Source organism: Amblyomma mixtum, chromosome 3 (genome assembly GCF_055824585.1).
Source record: "Amblyomma mixtum isolate Tamu chromosome 3, ASM5582458v1, whole genome shotgun sequence".
NCBI lineage: Eukaryota > Metazoa > Arthropoda > Arachnida > Ixodida > Ixodidae > Amblyomma > Amblyomma mixtum.
In genome coordinates, this window is record NC_143014.1 from 270,325,187 (window position 1) to 270,346,035 (window position 20,849).

Genomic DNA, 20,849 nt, shown 5'->3' on the forward strand with positions numbered 1-20,849 from the left:
CCCGATGATTGGCCTCTTCTGTTTGTCGAAAGCAGTAATCGCGAACTTTCCGGGCTTTGACAGTGCCTTGACTCTAGCTCTCTTACCATTCTGTCGTTCGTGGTACATGTGCGTGGGTGTCGGGTTCACAAGGTGTCGGAACTTGGCACTTGCTCTCACTAGTTAGTAGTGCCTAGGATAGCCCCAGCCTCGTCAGGACATCCCTATCCGCTTGTGTTGTGGTTAGGTTTGTTTTTGTTTACCCTCTAGAACCGCCTCCCTGAGCTCCTCGTGGTGTTGTGTACTCCGAGTACCCAAAGACGTCTTTTTGTTGTTTATGGGATGTTTAGGGCAGTTTTGTAGGCTGCCCTTGGATGGTATCAATGGCCCGTAGGTAAACCTGCTAACGACTAGGGCTTAGAGCCGGCGGAGGGTGTCTTCCTCTCTCATCCCTTTCCGATGCCAGGTTACACTTCTAATCATTCTTGATATATGATTGACCGTAGCCTTGAGAGTTTTGACAGTATAATCCGCTTTCAGATTGCTTTGTAACCACAGCCCCTAAACTCTGATCTTCTCTTTTTCCTGAATTTTTTCCTGGGTGCAGTTCAATCTCTCCCGGGGACTTGTAATTTTTCCTGTGTATCCTAACTTCGTATTTCTCCGGGAAGCATTGAAGACCGCTCTCTTCAGCAGATTGTCCAACCATATCTATAAATTCTTGGAGAGCTCTTTCCTTCTGCGACAAGGATCCCTGTGTAGCCCATATGGTGATGTCGTCCGCGTATAAGGTGAAGCCGATATCTTCGCGGTTTTGATGAACTTTTTCAGGTTTCTCGCAGCTCTGTTTAATTAATAGCGAAGTTTCTTCTGACTGAAGAAGAAGTGGCAAAGAAAAAGAAGACCGCATTCCAGCACGCGCAGCGCTGACTACGCTCGTGCAGCGCTTCGAAAACTCCGCCGAGACGTTCCCTGAACCTGACCGCAGAAGGCAGCTATCTTGAGCTCGTCTCCGAGTGTCCTTGGCAGCGGCCATCCCAAGATTGCCATGAGACACCGAGCTGGGACGCGTGGTGGGCTGCCTGGGCCCCGAGGAGCGGTCCGCATGCCTCGAGGAGGACCAGCCGCGGCAGCACTCGCCAGGCCTGCTTCTGCTGCTCAAGAGGCTCTTGCTCGTCGGCGCCCGCTGTGCACAGGTGAGCCGCACCTTTCATTCGTGCGGTCGACACTTATCCGCGCGACCCTCAAGGTTATATCTATGCCAGCTTCAGCGCTGCCATTCCGACCCCTTAAATCAAGACAAAGCGCCTAGTGATCGTGTGTAATATGTGGTGGTAACTACATTCGGCGTAATTCACGCACCTGCCATAGTGCTTGAGTAGCCGCAAGAGCCGGTTTATGCCTCAAAGTTGGGATGTGCGTTAATATTTCCAAGCCGGTGCCTAGAGCCTGTACTTAATGTAGTATATGTCAAACGGGCATATCGCCCATATACTGTATATATCATGGATACCACTATTTGCTCACATATGTGGCGACAACTATTTGGCAGATGGAGCCTCCGCTGCATTTTTAAAACTATTACACTCCAGGTAAATACGCGATCCTTTATGCGGGGCGGCAGTATGCATTACAGTTGCAAATTACCCGAGACGAACTCTTCGCATTGGGAACAGCCAACGATGTATAGGTCTTTGTGGCGACCATGGGGAATTTATAATTTTTTTGGTCCAATTTCTGTCACTTTCTGGCTAAACCACTAACCAAAATTGGTGAAAACAATGCCGTTTGGCATAACTTCTGTCCCGGCAAGAATATCTGCGAATTTAGGGACCGGATTTTCCATGATTGTTTTCGGTCCCCTCCATTAACGATAGTCACGTGTTTTTTGATAACCTGCGTTATGAGCAGCGATACTCTTAAATGACATGTCAGGTACAGAGGGCAAAACGCTTGCCTAGAACATGTTCTGGGCATGTTTCGGGCTGAACACGCGATACCTAACGATAACAATTGGTTAAAAATTGTGTGAATCTAAGGAGTCTTCACTCCTACTTTGTCCTCGTTTTTGGCGCTAAACTTCATCATGAATCTAAGCATGTGCAGTTAAATTCATAGTATTTGATGGTAATTATTTGCCTTCCTATTCGCAGCGGCTTTGGTAGCTGTGGAACACACAGTCTGGTCGTTCTAGACATGTGTTTTTACGGGATGCTAGCGTGCTGGAAAAACTGACACAGTGACGCAGTGCAGTAGCTTAAAATTTGGCATGACATGAGGGGACATTACATGCTCTATCGGCTGGGAACAACACGACGCGACTGGGTCGCGAGGCAGAGTTACAATTTTTTCCCCGAGGTGCCGTAAATTCTTCTGCCGAAAGTAGCTATCGTGCATTTGCGCTCGACTTACAAGCAAACTGTAGGTTTCTCATATAAGCGACTACCATGAAGACATATCCATGAATCGTTCTTATGCTTCTTTTATTCACTTATAGACGCACATTTGTTCGGTATAGCCGTATTTTCGAGTGCCACGCTAAGTATAAGTCACCCACGGAAAGCATGTGGTTCGCTTGTCTCGGGATTTTGTAAGAGGAGTTCGTACTGGTTCTATCATTATGCGTCCTAGAGATTCCTGCGCAATGAACCTAAGTTTGTTCCTGAGAGAATTCCGTGTAATGTGCCTGAAATAAGCGTGCAATAATTTTTTTCGGGCAATTAATGTGTACACAGTCCAGGAACTCTTAGAGCTTTGTAGAATCCCGGCTATGATATTACGAAGCACGCTTCGGGGTTCAAACTCTTGTCCCGCCGTACACAGCGAAAATTACGATGTACTTGTTGCATACGTTTACACATGCCGATGATGGTCACATGTAAGAACCTAAGAAAACATCATACCTTTTTACTGAACGAGTGAGAAGGTTTGAAACGCCGAAGCGTGCTGCGTGATATTTTGGCAGCACCAGTGCGTTTTGGAAGCCAGCACTTTCAGGTTAGCAATGTCTTATTTTTAACGTGTAAAAAAATGCTAGCTAAAGAAATGCAAGAGTCTGGCTCTTTTTTGGGGACTATATCGCAGATGGGGCCAAAATATGCTGTAACAAATGTGCCCTACTTTATCGTTATCTAAACGGCATTATTTTTTTACTTTGGCTTCGAAGTTGCAGCAGGGAACAAACCAATGCGTATATCAAGTATTCACCATTTTTCGTAAGTGCCGGGGCGGCGGGAAACATCATACGCGAATATCCTTGGCCCCAGGACGAAGCCGAGCTGCACCCTGCGGTGATGTTGCCCAACGTGCTCGCGTGCCTGGGGTCCACTCGCAACTCCACTCGCATGGCCGACCAGCGCCTTTCGCTGGCGTGTCTCTCCGGCCATGCACAGCTGAGCGAGGAAAAGAGTGGTGAGTACAGTCCCAACCAGGCGCCGCATTTCCTTACGTCTCATTTCGTTCTCCGTTTATCTGGTCCCCTGTCGTTAGTCGCTGGTCCCGGTGAAATAGGACGTGGTATAAGGCGTCAGACTGGGCGTGGCAGAAACGCGTCGACCATGCTATTATTTGCCAAGACGCATTCCGTGGTGATGTCCTACTCCCGGTCCGGCGCTGACGCCGACGAATGACTGAGAACGGCGACCGGTTTCACGCAACTAAGGAGGGTTATCGGCGCTAATCCCGTGTCGATAGAGAAACTGTGCGGTAGCTGTCGGACGAAACTGCGATCCCTGTGACTCAGCTGTACTGAATCCGGCGGCGCCCCGACTAGATCAGCGGTTTCTGTCACTGGTCACGTTCTTCCCCACCCGCCGCTGCTTGCATCACGTCAGGCCTCATGACCAAGTGAACCCAAAACGAGGCCATGGATGTCGACATGGCATTGAGCAGCCTAAAGCTTGCATTACGAGGAGCGCTTAAGTTTTCTTCTGGAAATCAAAAGAACGTTCGGCAGCATCCTTGTATGAGCCTTGAATTCTTTGAGTGTCTAATGCGCTCTACACGATGTCTGCTGCTGCAGTACAGTGTTGCAAATTCCTCCCATCATATGCGATATATAAAAAAAAAGTGCGGTAACAGGAGACGGTAATTGACTTCCGGATTGCAACAAAATACTCTGTCGTGTAAAGAAATGGCGGTTGATGAAAAGGTAATATAACTGCTGTGATCTGTAGAGACAGCGCTCTGATCTGTACTGTACTGACTAGGGGTATATGCAAGATTTTGAATGCCGGATCGACCCAGCTTTCAACGCAGGGAATACAAGGACCACTCAGGTCCTAAAGTTCCTAACGCTTTTATCAACTACCGCAATGCTCTGCACTCCCGTTACCACTAACGAAAATAGTCAAGAAAACCAAAGCATCTCGTGTAAGCAGCAAAGACATATACCGCGATGCTGGATTACTGAACCTGGCTTACGCTTCAGTTGTTTCAGGAAGCTCAAATTGCAAAAAGCCGTCCTTAAAACGAGACGTCCGCAATATGGGGTATCACTGTTATGTAGCAGGGCCACTACACTTTCACTGGAAGGGCCGTATTTTGTGCACTTCACTGCATTTTAGCGGGGTTTCACAGATCAGTGCGGAGGCGCACTTCACGAACGCCGTATACCCCTCCACGCAGAGAGGCCAACCTGCATTAGGCTGAAAAACCCACAGGCACACCACACACATGTAGCCACTCCGAATACGTAGGGTGTGCCTGTACTGTGTGGTTGCTAGGAAACCGAACCCATTCGGCGCATTTTTAAAGCTGTGGTAGGTCATGCACTATCGGGAAACAGTTCTTCCCTCATCTGTTCGGCACGCCTGTTTTTCTGGTGTGGTTTGCCATTCATCTTAGTAAACAGCAAGCAGAACTAAAGGCGCTAACTTAGTTTCCTTCAATCTGCTGACCTGACTGCTGAAGCTACCCTGCACCAGCTTTACGCGAGACCCCGTAAGGAAACAGAATGAAGCGATGGTCTTTTTAATTTCTTACAGGTTTATGTGGTAATAGGTTCCTTCGAGGTCGAGGTAGATGCATTCAACAGACTGCATCTGTCGGGAAGGTAATGTTGATATCTAAACACTGCAATTTCTTAAGGTCTGGTCATTAAGCGACAGTGAGTGCCCTCCGATGCCGTTTAAAAACGGATAAAAGTACTTTCGCACATTCAATGTGCCTCATATTAGGGTCTTCTTTAAAAAGAGTCCAGTAACCGGCTACCTATAATTAAAGTTGATCTTTATCACAGTCTAAACAGCAAACACCACAACGAGATCACGATCAGTATTCGCTCGGAAGGTATGTTATAGTACAGGCGCCACACAAGATCCAATACAAGCAACCTTGCGCTGAACAAGGACGTAACGACCAAACTGAACGAAGGTTGAGACGAAAGCAGATGGCACTAAGCGAAAGGTGATGAAAAACTACGAAAGAAGACTACGAGATATTCAGGAACCGACGCGCAGGTGACGATGCACCTGCCGAGCACTCCAAGTCTGCCAAACACAATATAAATTTGGCCGAGGCGTGTGTAATTGCACAATATTAAAAGAGTAGAAAACTGAGCTAGTTGGTTCATAATTCTTGGTGGGCACAGCCGAAACGACAAGACGCAGACTACGTTCTACGTGTTCCTTTCTGTGTCTGCGTCTTGTTATTTCGGCTGTACCCACCAATAATTGCACAAGAAAGGAACAAGAAATCACGGGCGCTATCTCGAATTACTGACTATTCAGGCGACAGTGCATGTGCCTAATCGCAATGACGGAAATTTCCCTGCATTCTATGCAAGATGCCTGGGTTAGTTGATTCACTGTATATAAAAAGCGACGCTACTACGCTTTGCCTCATTGCGAGCAAACAAAAATGTTTTTTCGCCACTTTACTTTTCGTCGGCGCCATCTTTACGTCATGGACCGTCGCGATGGAAAGAAACGCGAACAACGCGGCGCCTATGCGCTGCGTTGTTCGAACTTTTCTTTATCACTCTTTTACCAGGGTGGTAAGCAAAAGACGTTAAAGTCGCCCTGGAATCATGGATGACACTAGTATCTTTTTGCTAACCCCGAAGTGAAAGCGTGATGAAAAGAAATGCAAACGGTGGAATGCCTAGGATCCGCTTTTTGCATTCCTTTTCATTGCCCCAGCACCATCCCGATCAGACGGGATTCCGTTAGACCTTTGACTTCAACTAAATAAAGGTCGCATTAGGTAAAATTCTAGTGGGGGCATAAACTGTCTAAGGTCAATACGATGAGCAGTCAACTCACGCATCAACGTGCCGTATTGTGGAATTATCGAATTTAAAGGTTTTAAAATAATAGCAGAAATTGCCAAAGTGTGTCTCTAGGTTCACACCTTCATGAATATTCTAGGGGAGTTTGTGTGCATGAAGGTCTCTCTTTTTTTTTTTCTAAACACTCCCTGCATAATCTCGCTTAGGAATACGCCAATAAAGCGTGATGCTTGGCTTCTCATGCAAAAAGGCTCTTCCCTGCACCATTAGCGAGAGCCTCGCGCCTGCAGTCTTTTAGATTGCAATATCAGCGTCCAAAAACCTGCAAAGCCTTCGTCGTTCGCGAAAATGGAAGAAGCCAGCAGCCATATCGAATAGTAAGCGTTTTTATTTTTTCTTGAACAATGCAAGTGCAGGTCTGGTGTTTAGGTGGGCCTATTTATGTCCACCTAAACAATGCGGAAAGATTTTTGTCACCTGAGGAGTCCGCCATTAGAACGAATTTCAGAACAAATTGTTATTCGTGTCCAAGCATTTCGTTTCTGTGAGTTAAGGACTGTGATTTATGGATGGATAGCGAGTGTTTATGCTACATTATTTATAAAGATATTATTTTGCGCGATATGTGCACTATGTATGATTGTGAAAAGTATAACGTCTTGAAGTAGGCTCGCTGCTAAAATCATCTAATGAATGACCTGTATGTTGTAAACCATTTTTCCTTTGCATCAACTGTGCATCAGTTGTATCTGCGAACCGCACTTTCGATGCAATCAGAAAAGTTCCACTTGTCTCGAGGCCACGGGCTTTCGCTCGTATGACCGCGAAAACTTTGCAAACGAGATTATCTATAACATGCGGGCAGATAGACAATGTGTTCTCATACTAGGCGGGAAGGTGCCACACGTGGTTGTTTTTACTCTCGCAGTTCCTGTGGAGAGCTTCGCGAGCTTATCTCTGCCTCTGCGGCCTCCCGCTTCAAGTGCCCCCTCGCCGAAGATGCTGACGACGAGGGCGCCGACGGCGGCGCCTCGGTTGGGCTTAAGCTCGGTCGCGACCAATGGCTTCCAGCGTGGCCGCGCTGGGCGCCACCGACAAGCAGCACCCGCTGCCTTAGGGGCCCACAGACCTCGGCAACGGCAAGTATTGTCGTTGATACACATATGGGAGCTCATTAAGGACCAAGGAAAAAGAGCTAACTGGGTTCGAAATTTTCGCTTTTGAGTGCAATTTTTCTAGGTCAAGGAGCTCTGAATCTGTGGGCAGGCACGTGCAATGAAGGATGCGGTTTTGCGTCTGACTTGCTGTAGTCAAGGTACCGCCTTTGTCAAAAGTATAGAGCCCGAGGGATTTGCTTCTGGGTCATACAGTGTGGCTCGTTTTGCACCGTCATCGTGGCAGACGTCACGAAATTGATGAGAACTCTCATCCTCTCTCTTCTGATTCATAGGACCTCTAAGCGGGGCTCTCCAGCCTTCCTGGAGTTCCGCGACTTGGAAGCAAAGCCCTTGGACTGTATAGATTTGAGAAAGAATATACGAGTAACAACCATTTAGTGTCATCTTCATCGTAATTTTGAGCCCAGTGCCGGCCACTGCAGGAGAAGCTCTGCCATAAATACCTTAATTTCTTCTATTCGGTAGGACACCTGTGACTCGGACGTCGTAGGCATTGGCGCAGAGTTCAGGAGGCGCGGGGTTAAAATTCAGCGCCGCATCAATTTTCTACTTGTTAAAAAAAATATAGCGCGTTGTTGATGGAATTTAAGAAAGACGAATTGAGTGCTGTTGACCTCGGCAAAGCAACATGCTGCCATGCACATACGCGCTGTGCTATGAGCAAAATTACGCCCTCTCACAAGAATCAGTGGTACGATGGTGTAGTACTCGGCCACCACTTCCCACAGGAATTAACCAGTCAGGGCTTTGTCAAAAGTGTACAGCCCACGGGGTTTCATTCCGGGCCATGATATGTCCTGCGCTATGCATCGCCAGCGTTCCGAATTTCTCGAAGGTGTGAAGAGCTCTCGTCCTCACCTTCACAGGAAACATAGAACTTCTATGGACACTTCAAAGGCCTTACTGCACAGCTCAGGTTCGAACCCCTTTGGCTCATTAATTTTGGACGACGGCTGCACATATATCGAAATAGTGCATATAAAATACGGGCGATTTAACGTAGATTTTGTGTGCGAATCGGGTGCACATCGGTTCCGGTATTGGTTTGAGGATCGGTTTTCAAAGGTCGAACAGGCGTGAGTCAAGGATCGGCGAAATCGGTGAGTGGGAGCTGTAGTGGTTGCGCAGTGATAAATTATGCTGCAGCTTACGCAACTTAAGAGGGCAATGCGATTGCGGTGCGTTCTAGATGCAATGCTCACGGATGGAAGTTGATGAAGACAACATGTCCAAAGAAAGACGCGGGTTCGATCCCGGCCGCGGCGGCTGAATTTCTTTGGAGGAGAAATTCGAGGCCCGTGTACTGTGCGATGTCAGTGCACGTTAAAGAACCCCAGGTGGTCAAAATTTCCGGAGCCCTCCACTACGGCGTCTCTCATAGCCTTAGTCGCTTTGGGACGTTAAACCCCATAAACCAACCAACCAACAACATGTCCAAAGCACAGTGGGTGAGAGACTGCATGGCAGTTAAAGAAGCGGAACGTCCGGCTTCCGCGATGGCGTAGTGGTCGAATGCAATGGCCCACAGAGGCTATGTATTCGCTCTGCCGCGAGTTCGAAACACACTCGGGGCTCTGGAGTGTTTTATTTTACTTTAGGTGAAACAGGTTTCTGTCAAAGATCGGCGAAAGCAGTGAGTCGGAGACTAAATAATTTAACTTCAAGCCATTAGTTTGGACTTAGATCACGCGAGCGCCACTATTAGCTGAAAAGTGCTGTTCCATCGCTAAAATTTTTAATATACATTTTCAGACCTTTTAACAAATTAAGTTCACCTGGATTTCTACGTATTTCATGTTGAAGTGCTTCGCTTACGAGTCAAAACGATACTTTGTTTTTCTAGCCCTCAGGAAGCGGAACACTGTCAATGAGGACTAAGTCGCATCTTGGCTATGCAATGCTAGACAGGGCATCCATAGTGTAGCTTCAACTGTGTCCACCGAATGCATCCGCAGGCCCTCTCCGGGACACTACGCTCGGTGCGGCCACGCTGTGCACGCGGGCCACCAGCGTGTGCTCGGCGGAGCGGCGGCTGCCATCGGAGGTCGGTGGCTGCCTGATCGGTTGCGGCCCGATGCCCACTGCGCCAGGTGCCCGGCATTCGGCGAGGGGAGCATGGGGACCTCCTCGGCAGGCTGCTCGGCGCTGTACTTGGAGAACCTGTGGCGAGTGTCGGCTGCGGTGGTTTCCGGCGAGACCTTGTGCTGGATGCTGTGCTCCGGCGTGCGCTCAGATCTAAACAGCGTGCCTCGGGAACAGCTCGCCCAGGGGTGGGGGACTCAATGTGACAGTGCGATTTTTTTTATTTCTTGTTTATAAAGGAACGTGATAGTTTCAAGCAGTGCCTTCATGGTTTACGGCAATATTAATAATTTCGCTCTTTGTGCCATGTGCCGGCCGGAGCATGCGCTTTAAAAGCTTACTGCTTCAACGCACTGTTCTTCGTAACGTGAATGTAGCCCTGCTGCCTAATGGCATTTTTAGCGCTAAATGCGAGTGAAGGATGGGAAGGACGCATACCTTGCTCAGTGAATGTCTTTCTTCCGCAACGCAAGGCTAGAGCCCCCTCTCATCTTAATGGAAAGCAGCTCATATGAGCCGCAGACTTTGAAGAATGTGCGGCCCCGTTAACTGGATGTAGCCAGAAGTCGTGAACGGCATGCGATACTATTGTGTCGATTTAGAAAATGTCTTTTATCTATAAGAAGTCCTACCAATTAAGGTACAGTCGGGATAGGGAGCTTGTGCCAAGCACGCACAGTGGCGGAGGTTTGCGTCTTCGCTCACTGTATTGTATTTGATGTCGTTGTGTACAATGGACGCAGGCAAGCGAATTAGAGGTTTCGTGTTCATGATCGAACGGCAATATGAAAAGGCCGGAATCAGGCGTCGTATATCACTGCGCGTTCGGTGCATAAATATAGCACCTTGAGTGGGGCGTGCATGACTGCTGCGCCCGCTCTTGTGGCGCCATTGGTGTTACATCTTTGAGGCGGCATGCAGTGATTGGTGATCCTTTCAACGCGGAAACTTTAAACCTTTCTACTTTTGTAGCGACATAATATATGCCCCAATACGACGCCACTCGTATAATTTTAAGATCTGCGGGAGGAGGTGCGGTACCGGCAACCTTTTGTGATGACACATAAAAATTGTTATAACTCAGAAAAAGGAAATCCAGTGAAAAAAATGACATTAGTTACGACTGCTTCATTTTAAACGTTATGCTCGTTCATTCTTTCACGTAACATGAATAAAGTTCTTCAGGCTAGGTCACTGTGACGTTGCGGTGACATGCACGCAGGAATGAAGCAATGCCCCCTAGATCGAAAAGGCATGAACGTTTCCTCCTGTCCACACGACCGTCGTCACACGGGTGGTCGGCGCCATATATTCAATTTCAGCGAGCATCTAATTTGAGTCAGTGACCCTTAGCACTTCAGCTAAACTAATTCACTTAACTATCACAATATGGCAGCGCAAATCGCAGTCATAGCTGCTCGCATCAAGGTTGCAGCTGTCGTTTAGTGGAAAGCTCGAATAGCTCACATCATTTTAAAAGCACGCTTGATAGAACTACCGGAATGTTGTTCCACAAGTCAAAGAACACCCGTGCACCGCTTCGCGCCCTTGCACCCGAAGGAGCTGGAGCACTCTTGCACCTGCGCCCTTTTTAAGGGTCCATGGGTGCATTAAAGGTGCTAACGTGCTCAGCGCACCCTTTGCCAAAAAATATGAAAAAATATGGGTATGGAAAGGGTGCAGGTTATGCGCTACACCTTCAAGGGTGCAAAATTTTACTGTGCACAAGCTGCCAAAAAGTACTATGGGCAAGCTTCGTCGGGACATCTTTCCCTATGTGCGGCTTGGCTTTCCCCGCCCACTCTTATTTCTTCATCGGACCACGGTCCAGGCCAGTCCATTCCTTCCTTGCCTAGGGGGCATTGAATGAAGGCACGACCTTGCAGACGTGAAGAAAGCTTGATAGAACTCTGACGAAGGAATTCACCGATAGGCCCGAGCTGTTCTGGAAGGCCACCGCACCTCAGTTTTCGATGAGATCCCGCACAGTAACTAACAAGTCATTTTGGGGAACTGAATAGAAGAGATCTCCGATGTCCACGGAAACGGCGGTATTCGCACTCACACTGGTACATGATAAGTGGTCCATATGTTACTACATGCACAAACTTTTTTTTTCGGACGGTAGTCACAACTCGGCTGGGTTCTGTATGTATACATGGCCTATATTTAGTAGCTAAAAATCGGGAACCGCTGATGTAAGCTTAGAATCGGTTGCTCGCAGTTGTGACCACCGTCCGAAAAAAAAAGTTTGTGCACGTAGTAACATATGGACCACTTATCATGTACCAGTGTGAGTGCGAATTCCGCCGTTTCCGTGGACATCGAAGATCTCTTCTATTCAGTTCCCCAAAATGACTTGTTAGTTACTGTGCGGGATCTCATCGAAAACCGAGGTGCGGTGGCCTTCCAGAACAGCTCGGGCCTATCGGTGAATTCCTTTTTAGAACTTTTAACTTGCTACCTTTCTTCCACTGTGATAGAACACAAAACAGCAGGTACATACGGGAGCAGGGCGTTCCAATAGGCTCGTGTGTGGCTGCTATTTTGTGCGACATATTTTTATTCGATTTTGAGAATCTGCTGCGTGAGAAGCTTACTGACGATGGAGTAGTGAAAGTGTTTAGGTATTTTGACGATTTCTTATTTTTCTTGAAACTAACTTCTCGTGACAGTGTCGAAGCGGCCGCAAATGACATCTTGACCTTCTTTACCGATACCTGTCCTGACTTGTGTTTTACTCATGAGGTGCCCCTTGATGGCTCAGTTAGGGTTTTAGGTGTGACTCTCACCTTCTCTGAAGAGAGCCACGTTTGCTGGAGCTACTCTTCGTGGCCTAAGAAAAGGCTACTGGCCCACTCCTCTTCAAATTCTAAACTTGTGATGAGCGGCATTGCGAACCTTTTCCTCGGTAATGAGCTGGGATGATATTGTTAACACAATAGGCAGAAGTTTTTTAGGGCAGCTTGACCGCCTGAGGTCAGCGGGCTACCCTGCGGACGTCCTGGTTTCTATTGCTGAGACTCACTAGTAAGTTTAAGTCACAGTACAAAAAAAGCTGAAAGGCCTTGTGAAGAATCTTAACCTGCTGTAATGCCATACCTGCATAAAGTCTCTCATAACGTTAAAAAGGTAGCCATGAAATACGGTGTAATGCTGGCCTTTTGTGCGCCCACCGAACTGTCGTCACTTTGTTCCCGTATCTCTAAAGATAGCACAAAAAATAAATGTAATGTCAAGCACCAGAGCATGTTCACCAAATGCACAACCGATGTTGTTTACTCGCTTCCACTGTCCTGTGGCAAGGCCTACATAGGTCAAACAGGTCAATGCGTCAACGAGCGTATGAAGCAGCACCGAACTTCGCTGCAGCCTGGCAACAGAGCAAATCTACCAAGACATTGCCGCCACTGCAAAGACTGCTCCCCTCTGTTCCATAATGTCAATCATCGGCCGTGGTAAAATGCAGATTGAACGACAAATCTTAGAAGCAGTTAGGAAATGAATGTGACAGCGACAGATCTGTCAGGTTGACGGCAAAAGAGTACAGTTTCATGAATGGGACATAGGTTGCCACAAGCAATCTCCCGCCGCTTAATCAATTTGGTTCTTGTTTTTTTGATAGCGTTTATGATTGCTCTTGGGCATGTGCACCCTGTTCTGTTGTTGGCGATTCACCAAATAAAGAATATTTCAGTTGTGTTTCCAGCGTTGTCCTGTGTATTTCTTCTGCTTACGAACGCGTCCTTTCCGCTGGTTTTACCACCGTCTCAATACTGCCTACACACTATTTAGACGGGCTGCTGTTCTCCTTTTGCCGCGCATGCGCATTCACGCGCAGCGCCAGCGGCAGTGGTCGGGCCCAACGTCGGGCCGGCGCGGCTCCCCGCGCGGCGGCGGCGAATTCTGACGGCATTCACCGCGCATCTGCTGCTCCTCTGGTTTCGCGTATGCGCACTATCGGCCTCCCAGCCTCACGGCGAAATGCTCGACTGGGCAGCGTAGGTAGCTCTCGCTACAAAAGTACTGTTATTGGGGGCTCGCAGTTCTTAGCCGTATCATTTTGCTGTTGGCCATGCGCTGCAATTTATCACACGAACGCCTATGCTCTTTGGACGCAGGCGCTTAGTTAGCAAAGGTCCTTGCCAGGAGCGGTTGTTTGGGCTAAGCGCAGTGGATGTATGAACCTAACGTGGAAAATTATTCCCATGCCAAGTACAAGTCGATCCCAGCCAACAGCGCCAGTCGTTTCATCACAGCGATAGTTAAGGGCCCGCATCACTACCGCCACCTCTTACCTTCAGTCTTTTCTGAGGGAAATTTGATCCAAAATATATTTGCCTCCAGTACTATTCCACCTTTCCTATCTGTCATTGCTAGCCTCCCTTCTTTCCTCTCTTCCTGTCATCACCGCAGTATGAATCGTCGAGGAGTTACTGCCATGCTTATACAAAGACTCCCACTGCGGGAGTGCGTAGTAGTAGGAGCGGAATTTCTGCACCCAATAACCTGAGAGTCTTAAAGACTGAAGAAGCGCTCCGCACCGACACCCGACTACAATGGCATCGCTAACGCCAACAGATCGCGAAGCTCTCCTGGGACACAAGGGAAGTTAAAGGAGCTGTAGTTGGCCTGGTTTATGGAGGTTAACGTCCGAAAGTGACTCAGACTATGAGAGAGACCGCGGTGAAGGGCTCCAGAAAGTTCGACCACCCGGGACTCTAGAAGAAATTTCCACATTTCATGGCACTCTAGAATTTAGCCTCCATCGAAATTCGGCCGCCACAGCCGGGATCGAACCCGCACCTTTCGGGTCGGCACAGCGAAGTGCCATAACCCCTTAGAGAACGCGGCGGATAACCACAAGGACATTGAAGAACGCTGTTGTACTACACGGGTGATTTAAGCTGCATGAACTCTAAAATTATGAGTGCAACAAATAGCTCGAACAAAGTGAACGCGCCGTACTGTTTAACAGGTTAGAATACAAAACAGTTGAAGCATGCAGCCTTTGCCCTGGACGGTACCGCACGAAAACTGCATGGAAACTGACAGCTTTCCAGGTGAAGGTGGCGACGGTCCATCATTTCGATTGTGGAGAGAGTAAAATTGGACGTAGAAAAAGTTATGTTTGCCCTCAAGGTACGACGAGTAATGAACACTACAGCTGGTTCCCGAAATGATTTACATAACGAGGACGCCAGGCAGGGTGCTTTAGCGAATGATTTATGCTACAGAACGCTTAAAATAAGTGCTTTTTGGTGCGATACATGTGTTGATATACGTTTCTGGCTGTGGCCACCTCCATGGTAGTATCTTTTTGGGCAGCGCGATAGCAAACTTTATTTTTGAGTCTTGCATATTTTTTTTTTGCTGCCACTCAACTGGACCTTATAAACACAAATAGCCGTAATAGCCTACGAATTAATGGACGAATTCGTGAATAGGGGGAGTGTACTTGGTATCGCGGCCGGGATTAGGGCCAGCGGTCCCAGTTAGTTCGAAATTGGCATTGCCGTAGGGTCGAGACCAGGGTAGAGTGGCCGCGCCCCCGAGCCGGCCCAGCTTCGTAAAAATGTGTACAGTTGTGAAAACGAAGAGAACGACAATTACGTGGAAGCAATGTAGAAGATTTGCTGTCGGCTCGGGAGAAATCTATTTTTTCTTTGCTCCAAGTGTTTGTACCCTGAGGGTCGTGCGGACGCGAAGACGACGACGCAGACGACGACGCTAAACAGGAGAAACTAGGTTAAGGCAGGTAGCGTAGCGCCTTTCGTACTTCAGTGATCCCTATATGACCAAGGAAGTGGCCAACGTCTCGATATCTAGTTTAAACAGCAACTTTTCACATATAGGACTTGCAAAAAACCCCTCTTAAAGCGTCACCGAATTTCCACCCAAAAGGACTCCGATTACAATATTTTAGGCATCCAGACATGCGAGTACGACCGAGGAGCTTATCATGCTTCTCTAAACAACGCAGTTAAAATGCCTCCCAGTCCCTTTTTGCTTTAAGGAACGGAGCTTTTATTGCTTGAGAAACAAACAGCAGCATAGTTGGTAGGTACAGTAGGCGGAGTAAATGAAATGGGCAAAGCGTTAATGGCGTGCATCAAACTCTCCGAGCGCCACAGCAATTCTCGACTCCCATTTGCGTGCTAACGCCCCTCGTGGACATTGCACACACTGCATGCATCAGTGCAAGCAAAAAGCCTGACTTGACTCTCTCTAAGTGCGGCCACCTTGTGTCAGCTGCGCAAGGAATGCCCGTTGCCAGCACATCAAATATAATCAAACGCTTGCCCCACCACCCATATACGCAAGCCTAATGGAAAGTAAACTGAAAAAGACTGCGACGGTGAGTCGTAGCTGAGGATGCGCTGCAGTTGTTAAAACATGACACGCTTTATGTCGCCACAGAAATGGAGGGATCATCTTTTGACATGTAGAAGATAGCTTATGTGCGCAATAACTATTTTATCTTTCGCTTTCTTACGGAAGAGTCTTTTGTAGAGATAGAGAGAGAGAGAGACAGAGAAACTTTTAATCAGCAAAGATGAATTCGGAGGATCCGGGTGGTCGGAGCCCCTAGCCCTGAGCGCCGCTTGCGGCAGCTGCCTTGTCGACTATCTGCATGATCCAGGCTTGCTCTTCCAGGCTGTCGCCAGTCAGGGCCTCCTCCAACTGCTCGTGTGTTGGGTGTGGCACTATTAGCATTTTTTTCCGGTATGTCCTCGCATTCCCAAGATGAATGGTAGAGAGGGGGGCTTGCTGCGCGCCAAGAACAGCACGAAAAGAGAAGTGCTTAAGGAAGACACATACAGAGAGGCGCTGTCCTTGTGTGTCTTCCTTAAATCCTTGTCTTTTCGCGCTGTTCTCGAAAATTGTGCATGGTGTGGGTCGGCTCTTGTGCAAAATGCGCACACTGGGATGTGTGTTTGTATTCTCCGCCAGTCAATGGCATCCAAGGAGGACATTATTTGTGTGGCTGTGAGAAATGTCTCCTTTCTAGCCTAAGGTGTTCTATTATACAGCCCTAGGAGGGGGGTGAGGTAGGAATGGCGATCCGCCCGGTTTGTGAGAGCTCGGGCTAGATCATTAGCTGCATCGTTTCAACCTAGGCTTGGTTGGTTGGTTTATGGGGTTTAACGTCCCAAAGCGACTCAGGCTATGAGAGACGCCGTAGTGAAGGACTCCGGAAATTTCGACCATCTGGGGTTCTTTAACGTGCACTGACATCGCACAGTACACGGGCCTCTAGAATTTTGCCTCCAAAGAAATTCGACCGCCGCGGCCGGGATCGAACCCGCGTCTTTCGGGTCAGCAGCCGAGTGCCATATCCGCTGATTCGCCGCGGTGGCCAAGCTAGGCTTTCGTGAAAAAGAGTCCATGCTATCTGTATGAGTGTTAGAGTGTTCTTAAATTTGTGCTCGCCCTTCCGTGAGGGTTTCCAGCAAGGTAGTGCCTTCAGGCTTGTTGGGAGTCCGTCATTATGTGCGATGACTTCCCCTTTTGAAATTGAGCCTTGAATGTAATGGCTATGACCAGTGATTCGGCTTCCGAATGACCTTTGGCATATATTGTGCTCCCGATGATTGGCCTTTTCTGGTTGTCGAAATCAGTAATCGCGAACTTTCCTGGCTTTGACAGGTCTTTGACTCTGGCTCTCTTACCCTTCTGTCGTTCGTGGTGCATGCGCCTGGGTATAGGGTTTACAAATAACTTCTCTCTTCAAGGTGTCGGAATTTGGCACTTGCTCTCACTAGTTAGTAGTGCCTGTCGTAGCCCCAGTCTCGTCAGGACATCCCTATCCGCTTGTCTTGTGGTTAGGCGTTTTTTTTACCCTCTAGAACCGCCTCCTTGAGCTCCTCTGGGTGTTGTGTACTCCGAGTACCGAAAGACGTTCTGTTGTTGTTGTTTATGGGATGCTTAGGGCAGTTTTGTAGGCTCCCCTTATGATGGTATCAATGGCCCGTAGGTAATCCTGCTTACAACTAGGGCTTGGACTAGGAGGAGGGTCTCTTCCTCTCACATCCCTTTCCGATGCCAGGTTACACTTCTAATCATTCTTGATATGTGGTTGACCGTAGCCTTGAGAGTTTTGACTGCATAATCCGCTTTCAGATTGCTTTGTAACCACAGCCCCAGATGTCTGATCTTCTCTTTTTTCTGAATTTTTTCCTGGGTGCAGTTCAATCTCTCCCGGGGACTTGTAATTTTTCCTGTGTAGTCTGATACGTTCGCATTTCTCCGGGGAGCATAGAAGACCGCTCTATTCAGCGGATTCTCCAACCATACCTATAACTGCTTTCCTCCTTCCTCCTATAACTGCTCTTTCCTTCTGCGCCAAGGATCTCTGTGGAGCCCTTATGGTGAGGTCGTTTACGTAGATGAAGCCGATATCTTCGCGGTTTTGATGAAATGTTTCAGGCTTCCAGCATCCCTGTTTAATTAACAGCGAAGTATTTTCTGGCTGAAGAAGAAGTGGCGAAGGAAAAGAAGACCGCACTCCTGCACGCGCAGCGCTGGCTACACTCGTGCAGCGCTTCCAGAACTCCGCAGAGACGTTCCCAGAACCTGACCCCAGAAGCGGCTATCCTCAGCTCGTCCCCGATTGTCCTTGGCAGCGGCCATCCCAAGACTCCCATGAGACACCGACCTGGTACGCGTGGTGGGCTGCCTGGGCCCCGAGGAGCTGTCCGCATGCCTCGAGGAGGACCAGCCGCGGCAGCACTCGCCAGGCCTGCTTCTGCTGCGCTAGAGGCTCCCGCTCATCGGCGCCCGCTGTGCACAGGTGAGCCCCACTTTTCATTCGCGCGGGCGACACTTCTCCGTGGTGACCCTCAATTTTAAGGCGGAAGCCTTTAATGTCTCATCGTTGTAAGCAGCAGTTGTCGACAGTGAATGTCACGCTTTTCAGTTGGTCGAAACGGTCGTGACGTCACAGTGCGCGAATTTCAAAAGGGGCCAATTATACTTTGGCTAGTAACCATGCAACCAATTGAAGGGATCGTATAGTGGTGCTCCAAGTAAGTGGGACTGAGCTTAGTTAATTGGTTAATTATCCAATTAGCCTAATTAGCTTTACTAGTCAGGCCATAACAATAAATAAAAACGATTAAGAAATTGGTCGAGCTCGGGAATCGAACCCCGGTCTTCGGCTTGAGAGACGAGCATGCTATCCACTCGGCCATGCCAGCTCGACGGTTTGGAATGAACAAAGGCGTGTCTAGTGAATACGGTGTCTTCACTCACTCTCATCCTCCTCCATTCCCTTCCGGCGAGGTTTAGGTGTCCACCGACCAATCAGAGACAGATACATTTCCTTTCCTCAAAAACCAATTTACCGACGAGCGAGGCGTAGAACCGAATGGGCGATGGCGTTCTGTGGACTCCCTGGCAGCGTTGCAAGACGCTGTCGCGTTCCACTCTTAGGGGCGAAGCTTAACATCTTAACCACACATCAGTGACCACACTTTAGGTCAAAAAAGTGCCCCCCTGAATTTTGTGAGACAGTTACTGCGTAATTTTCTTTCCTCAAATACAATTTTCATTTTCTTCATTACGGCTCCTCTTTATCTATCTTCTTTCACTCCAACTTCCTCCCTTCCTCTACGGTGCGGTTCAGGTGTCCACCGAGATGACAGAGAATTACTGCGCCATTTACTTTCCTCAAAAAGCGTTGCGTTCAAAGGGCAAGGTATCGCGCCGAACGGGTGGTGGCGGTCCGTGGACTCCCTGGCAGCACTACAACGCGCTGTCGCGTTCCACTCCTAAAGGCGAAGCTGAAGCGTCATTAATTAGCAGTTAATTAGTATTAACGCATTAATCAGTAATTAACAATTAATTAGTGATTCGTCATCACTTAGTAATTAGTACTCAATTATATGTGACGCCACCAGTGCCACAGAAACAGCGGTGGTGGTGCGGAAAACGCTTCCGCCTCTACCCACTTTAGACAGTCAAAGTGCCCCCTGAATTTTTATATCTATGCCAGCTTCAGCGCTCTCATTCCGACCCCTTAAATCTCGACAAAGCTCCTAGTGATCGTGTGTAAGGTGTGATGGTAACTGAATTCGGCGTAATTCACGCACTTCCTATACTGCTGGAGAAGCTGCAAGAGCCGCTTTTTTCTCAAGCTCGGTATTTGTGTTAATATTTCCAAGCCGATGCCTAGTCTGTACCTCATGTAGCATATGCTATGATTTCAAACGAGCATATCGCCCATTTATATGTGACGGATACCAATATTTGCTTAGATATGTGCTGAAAACTATCTGGCAGATGGAGCCTCCGCTGCATTTTTAAAACACTTACACTCCCGGTAAATATGCGATCCTTTATGTGCAATGGGGCGCCAGTACGCATTACAGTTGCAAATTAACCGCGGCGAACTCTTCGCATTGGGAACAGCCAACGATGTATAGGTCTTTGTGGCGACCATGGGGAGCTTATAATTGTTTTGGTCCTATTTGTGTCACTTTCTGGCTAAACCACTAACCAAAATTGGTGAAAACAATGCCGTTTGGCATAAGTTCTGTCTCGACAAGAAAATATGTGAATTTGGGTGCCCAATTTTCTATGATTGGTTTCGGTCCCCTCCATTACCGATAGTCGCGTATTTTTTTATAACCTGCGCTATGAGCATCTATGCTCTTAAATGACATGTCATGTACAAAGGGCAAAACGCTTGCTTAGAACACGTTCTGGGCATGTTTCGGGCTGAACACGCGATACGTAATGATAACATTTCGTTAAAAATTGTGTCAATCTAAGCATGTGCAGTTGAACTCGTAGTATTTCATTGTAATTATTTGCCTTGCTATTCGCGGCGGCTTTGGTAGCTGTGGAACACACAGTCTGGTCGTTCTAGACGTGTGTTTTGCCTCTTTACGGTATGACATGTACTATCGGCCGCAAAAGATTACGGGATGCTAGCGTGCTGGAAAAATTGACACAGTCACGCTGTGCAGTCGCGTGAAATTTGTCGTGACATGAGGGGACATTACATGTTCTATCGGCTGGGGACAATACCACGCGACTGGGTCGCGAGGCAGAGCTACAATTTTTTTCCCCGTGAGCACGGGTGCCGTAAATTCTGCTGCCGAAAGTAGGTATCGCGCATTTGCGTTCGCCTTACTAGCAAACTGTAGGCTTCTCATATAAGCGACTACCATGAAGACCCATTCATGAATCCTTGTTATGCTTCTTTTATTCACTTATAGACGCACATTTGTTCGGTATAGCCGTATTTTCGAGAGCCACGCTAAATATGAGTCACCCACGCAAAGCCTGTGGCTCGCTTGTCTCGAGTTTTTGTAAGAGGAGTTCATGCTGGTTCTATCATTATGCGTCCTTGAGATTCCTGCGCAATGAATGTA

The 20,849-nt window shown here is 48.1% G+C and overlaps 1 protein-coding gene and 2 pseudogenes across 3 annotated transcripts in view; 2 read left to right on the forward strand and 1 right to left on the reverse strand.

The window, feature by feature from the left end:
- The window catches only part of LOC149354717 (uncharacterized), a 371,296-nt gene that overhangs the window by 93,153 nt on the left and 257,294 nt on the right, over nucleotides 1-20,849 (reverse strand). The gene's annotated exons all lie outside the window — the stretch shown is intronic.
- Nucleotides 1,085-17,684, forward strand: LOC149354721 (uncharacterized; annotated as a pseudogene).
- Nucleotides 18,172-20,849, forward strand: part of LOC149354722 (uncharacterized) — a 31,082-nt pseudogene continuing 28,404 nt past the window's right edge.